Here is a 5,740-nt window from a genome sequence, read left to right as displayed (position 1 = left end):
TGATGGCGATGGTTGTGATAATGACAGTGATGATGATGATGGTGGTGATGGTGGTGGTGATGATGGCGATGATGATGATGATGCAGAAATTCATAGGCTTGGTTAAGACCGTCACCTAACACCCTACCTGACACCTACCTGTCAGTTTGAGATGTCACTATTAAAGCTTTGCGCTTTGACTCCGCACGTTTTGCTCCTGGTCAAGGACAGCTGTCCCTGGGTGGGAGAGTTATGTTAAGCTTCAGCAGCTACTTACTCCTCAGTGTGGCTGTGCTCAGGATCTTTCATAAAGGTGTGCTTTTCTGGGGAAGTTGGCAAAGAGTGGGTCTTCACAGAAAAAATAAGAGAGTGGACTGCAGAAAGCTTCTGTGAACTGTGGGTCCCACTCAGCTGCCACCCCATCCCTTCATCTGCTGCCCACATGCTCTGCCATGCTTCTCTGGGAAGGCCTTTTACTTCACTCCTTTGCCACCGCATCCTTCACCCCTGCCTGGCCCTGAACACCTCAGGCAAGGCACCAGTGTGCTGAGCAGAAGCTTCTGGAATGCCTTACCTGCCTGGGCCATTCCAAATTGACCTTGCAAGACTAGGCAGAGGCACAAGCTGGCTACCCCTGGGCTGCTCCTGTGGAGCCCCTGCAGTTTTTAATTTATTTTTATTTTTTTATTATTTATTTATTTATTATTTTTTAAAGATTTTATTTATTTATTTGACAGAGAGAGACACAGCGAGAGAGGGAACACAAGCAGGGGGAGTGGGAGAGGGAGAAGCAGGCTTCCCGCCAAACAGGGAGCCCAATGCGGGGCTCGATCCCAGGACCCTGGGATCATGACCTGAGCCAAAGGCAGATGTTTGATGACTGAGCCACCCAGGTGGCCCTTTATTTTTTATTTTTTTTAAGATTTTTTATTTATTCACTTGAGAGAGAGAGAGAGCAAGTGAGAGCATGAGCAGGAGGGAGGGTTAGAGGGAGAGGGAGAAGCAGACTCTGCGTTGAGCAGGGACCCCAACGTGGGGTTTGATCCCAGGACCCCGGGATGATGACCTGAGCCAAAGGCAGTCAACCGACTGAGCCACCCAGACGCCCTTGCAGGTTTTTAATTAGTTAAAAATTAGATTTTAGGGCACGTGGGTGGCTCAGTTGGTTAAGCGACTGCCTTCGGCTCAGGTCATGATCCCGGAGTCCCAGGATCGAGTCCCGCATCGGGCTCCCTGCTCGGCAGGGAGTCTGCTTCTCCCTCTGACCCTCCCCCCTCTCGTGCTCTCTCTCCCATTCTCTCTCTCAAATGAATAAATAAAAAAATCTTAAAAAAAATTAGATTTTAAATTTTTAAAAATTGTTTTTCTAGCCTGTTTAGAAAAACTAGGACATTTGGTGTTCACACAGGCAGTCATCAGCAGAAGCCTCAGAATGCCTGGCTGAGCGTAATCCACTCCCAGATTCAGTAGCAAAATACCTGATATTTTTTATTTTATGCCACTGCTTTGGGTTGGTTTGTTATGCAGCAAGAGATAACTGGTACAACAACCAAAGCTGTCTAAACCACCCTTCCCCAAGTCGTGGCATGTCAGGGGTGATCCTTCAGTTTGCCCCAATCATGTTGGAGTCTACAGAATTCTAGATCTGGTAAAGCAATCACAGCTCTCTGCTCCGTGATCTACCAGCCAGGACAGAAGGAAATTAGGACATGCAGTCTCCACCACAGTCCCCTGGCTGCTGGGAGGCCTCTGTTGGGTGTATGGTTCCTGCCCTCCCACGTGAGGGGTTTGATATTAAGAAACCAAGGAAAACCTGCAGGCTCTTTGCTCCCCACCCCAAGCCTGCATTGCTGGCTCTGAGCTCTGTTGCCATATTTGATTTGTTCCAAAGGGCCAGCAGATGCTCTCTTCTTCTTCCCAGCTCTGATTTGTTCTCCCATAGTACCATCAGGCCCTGCAACCCAAGGTGTTTGAAGTTTCCTGGCCCTAAATTGGTCTTGTAAGGACTTGGTCCAATGGTGCATCAATCTTTCAGCTTTGCTCTTCTGCCCCCTGGTGGAAGGTCTTACGTGGCCGGCCCACCCCCTGAATGGCTGTGGTTCTGACATCTGACAGAGCCCAGCATTCTCCTCCCTTCTCCAGCCCCACATGGGGGCTCTGTGGTTGGGATGCTGATCCCAGCAGGTCTCATTTGGATGCCAGTGCTTCTTTACCTATGATTCTGGCCAAACTTTTACCCCCTGTAGCTCCCTGCAGGAGGGCTCCTGGGTCTGCCATATCAAAGTGGGTTCCTCTGCTCATCCAGTGAGACAGAGCTCAGAGAATGCCAAGAGGCAGGCATCAGGCTCTGGCTTTCCCTATTTTCCTGTAACCACCGGTGTGCCAATACCACCTAGATCCAGGTCACGCTGTCCTACCTTCTGCTTGAAGGTGGGACTCTAACCCTCAGCTCCATCCCATGCTCAGGACCAGGGCCACTCATGCAGCCTGGGGCCAACTGGCAGAGGGTCCACCTACACCCACACCCTGCCTCGGGGTCCTAAGAGAGAGGAGTGTCCCACCTCTCTCTGCTTCTTCTGGGCAGAGCTTCTGCCCCTTGGTGACAGACAACTTCAAGCCTTGGGTTCAGTGGGGCCCTGAGATGTGGGTTTCTCTCTATTCTGCTTTAAAAACAGTAAAAGCAAAATGGCCTGCTTCCAAAGAAAAGAGGAATTTTCAGGCTGTCCTGTGTTCTCCCTCACAGGAGGTGTGCTGCTTGGTCAGGGAGGGGTCACACAGACCTTGGAGTATCTGCCTTAGCGCAATGGACAGACCATACTTTCAAGCCAACCGTTCCCCATGAGAAGGTAAACTCAGGTCCTGGGAGGTTCAGAGAGAGTCCAGCCTGTCTGGTGGGAATTCTCCCAAGGAGCTGTGAGCACAATCGTGCATCCTTAAGGGAAGCTTCTTGTACATGTTTCTAGTCTCCAGCAGTAATGAACCCACACCCGGTGTTTCCAAAACCACTTCAGAGAAAGCCTCCAGACCAAGAGCTGGCTGTCAGAGAAGCAAGAATCTTTCTAGCCCCTGGCAGAACTTCTTGCTGCTAACATCCACTCCTCTTCCAGAAAAAATTCTAAGGCCTTAGAAAATTGGGTGCCCAGTAAAGCTGGGCTAACAATTGATTTCCAGTTGGTATTTTATTAGCAAGTTTTTTAGACTTCATATAAAGCCACAGAACGTTGATTCTCAGGCTGGGGCATGCAGTCCCTGAGCTGGGCATTCTCCCCAAAGGTGAGCACATGGGGGGTTTCCATGTGCTCTCTAAATGTGGCTTCCGTGGTCCCTAAGCCACCAAGGCTTGAGTCAGACCATGTGCCCACATAACATGTAACACCAAGCAGTGGAGAACATGATGAATGAAGGATGCTCTTGGCTTTCATCTGGGGGATAGTTTTAATCACAGGAGCAACTGAATACTTCCTCCAGATGCAAAATCTTGGTCATGACCCCAGAATGTAGCCCAGCTGGGGAAAACAATGAAGGTAGAGGTCAGCTTCATATGGGTCACAGAACCCGCGGGTGATGGAGGGTAGGAACTTTTTCCTGCAGCTTGTTCTTCATTGGTTGGATTATATGCAGAGCCTTCTCACACCTCTTGGCTTCACCAGCAAATAGATGCCTCTAGACTTGCTCAGTTTAGGCTCAGCTGGGCCCAGCTTTCTGCACATGCATGCCTCTGTTCATTTCACCACCCCTCTGGGAGGCAGGTAATGATGCAGATGGGAAAACCGAGGCTCAGAGAGAGAGGAAGTGGTGCAGCAGGGACTTGATCCCAAAGCCCACACCCTTGACTCTGTTGCTCTCTGCCTCCCTGTCATGTTGAGCCACTGGCCCTCCAACAGAATATGATGTCACCATCTCCAAATAGCCTGGGAGAGACTGAAGCCCAGAAAGTAAGTGACTTGCCAAGATGACAGGGATTATTAGTAATGGACCAGGAGCTACCAGCTGTTCCTTGGCCCCATGCTTAGTCCTCTGTCCCCACTGAAAACATAATTAAAATATGTCCACAAATTCTTTGCTATTCTTCCCATTAGACTGCAGAGCCTGAATCCCTTCTCCTTGAGTGTGGACTGTGCTTAGCAACCCACTGCTAACAAATGGAATGTAGCAGAAGGGACTGTGTATGATTCTGGAGACAAGGTCACAGAAAGCACTGTGGCTCCCTCCTTGCTTAGTCTCTCTTGGATCACTCGCTCTGGAGGAAGCCAGCTGCATGCCATGTCAGGAAGACCCTCGACAGCCCCATGGAGAAGTATACTCAGCTGAGGCCTCCGGTCAACAATCACATGAGTAACCTTGGCAGCAGACCTCCGGCCCCAGTCAAGCCTTCTCATGGCTGCAACCCTGGTTGACATCTTGACCACATCTTGGAAAGAAGTGGAATTGGAACCACCCAGATTTCTGACCCTGGAAACTGTAGGAGATAATAAATGTGTGTTGGTTTAAGCAGCCAGGCTTGGCTCTGATTGGTTATGCAGCAACACAGAACTAATACACCCGTTCCATCCCCCCCTCTTCCTTATCATCTTCTGTCATTATCTGCTTGGTGTCCCTCCCACCCCCTTCAGGGAAAGTCTGTTCCATCAAGAAGGGAGAATGTGGAGTGGGTCTCCCGGTTAACATGCTACATCTCAAGTAATCCTTGGGTTATCTACCAAAAAACTCCTCCTTCCTTCTTCCAAAGGACAAAGAGATCCCAAGGCTACTCAAAGCCATAGCCTAAGGCTGTTCCTGATATTTTCCGTCCCCGAGGTCATTCCAAATGGCTGCACTGAGACGTGGACAAGAGGAAGCCATGCCTAGGGGAGCCACGTTGTTCTCTCTGACTTACTGACAAGAGGCACAAGACCCTCCGGTCGCAGAGCACAGGGAAACACCAGCAGGTTCTGGAAATCCAGGTGAAGAAGTGCCATGTGTGTCCAGCCTGGACAGAGCAAAACAGCGGTAGCCACCACAGCAGGCTCCTTGTCAGTGATGGGAGTGGTGGGGGACAGCTGGGACACCCACAGCCCTCTTGGATACCCCCCTCGTTGGGTGACTAGCCATGCCTCATTCTGGGAGGAAACCCATGAAGTCTCTGACAGTGGTTGCAGAACAGGAGGGCAGGTGGGAAAGCAAGATACCTTTTTCCTGAACACCTGTTTGTCTATTGAATTTTGTACTATGTGTGTGTGTATGCTGCCTATTCAAAGATAGATCAATTAAATATATTTAAAATATTATTTTACCAATTACCAAACTCTGCTTGGTGTTCCTAAATGAGACCTTTGTGGCCATATAAGTTTGGGGAACTTGGCTGATACGTCCTCTTCCTGGACTGTCACGTTAGCGAATTAAGGATCTGAGAAGTGCTATGGTAAAGAATCATGTTTAATCTGCTTCAACCCAAAACTTCCAAATTTGTCCAAACACATAACAATTTTTCCGTAAACCCTTGGCTATAAATAGGCAGCTGTGTTATGCCACAAGGTTCGGGAATGTGCCCCTGACAACATGGTGCCAATTACGTATCCTTAAACACCAGGGGTGGGGGCCAGACATGAAGGACACTGGGGGACAGTGTCCAATAATGGACTCCAGGATCTTGGAAGCATGGAAAGGGTATGTCCAGAGAGAAAAGCCCTTCAACCTACTCTTTGCAGTTTACCCAAGAGCAGGCTTGTCACTCCTTCATTCTTCATTCACTCATGCATTGAATATACACTGGGTTCATGAC

The 5,740-nt window shown here is 49.4% G+C and overlaps 1 long non-coding RNA gene across 1 annotated transcript; it reads left to right on the top strand.

Moving 5' to 3' along the window:
• The first annotated feature begins 2,556 nt into the window (after nt 1-2,556).
• On the top strand, nt 2,557-5,263 carry LOC115943963 (uncharacterized). Its single transcript, XR_004078532.2, has 2 exons — nt 2,557-2,825; nt 4,059-5,263. It is a non-coding gene; the product is annotated as an uncharacterized LOC115943963 (long non-coding RNA).
• The last annotated feature ends 477 nt before the right edge of the window (nt 5,264-5,740 follow it).

This window comes from Leptonychotes weddellii, chromosome 9, assembly GCF_054177405.1.
Source record: "Leptonychotes weddellii isolate Sample4059 chromosome 9, ASM5417740v2, whole genome shotgun sequence".
Classification (NCBI taxonomy): Eukaryota; Metazoa; Chordata; class Mammalia; order Carnivora; family Phocidae; genus Leptonychotes; species Leptonychotes weddellii.
This window is presented reverse-complemented; position numbering and strand designations above follow the sequence as displayed.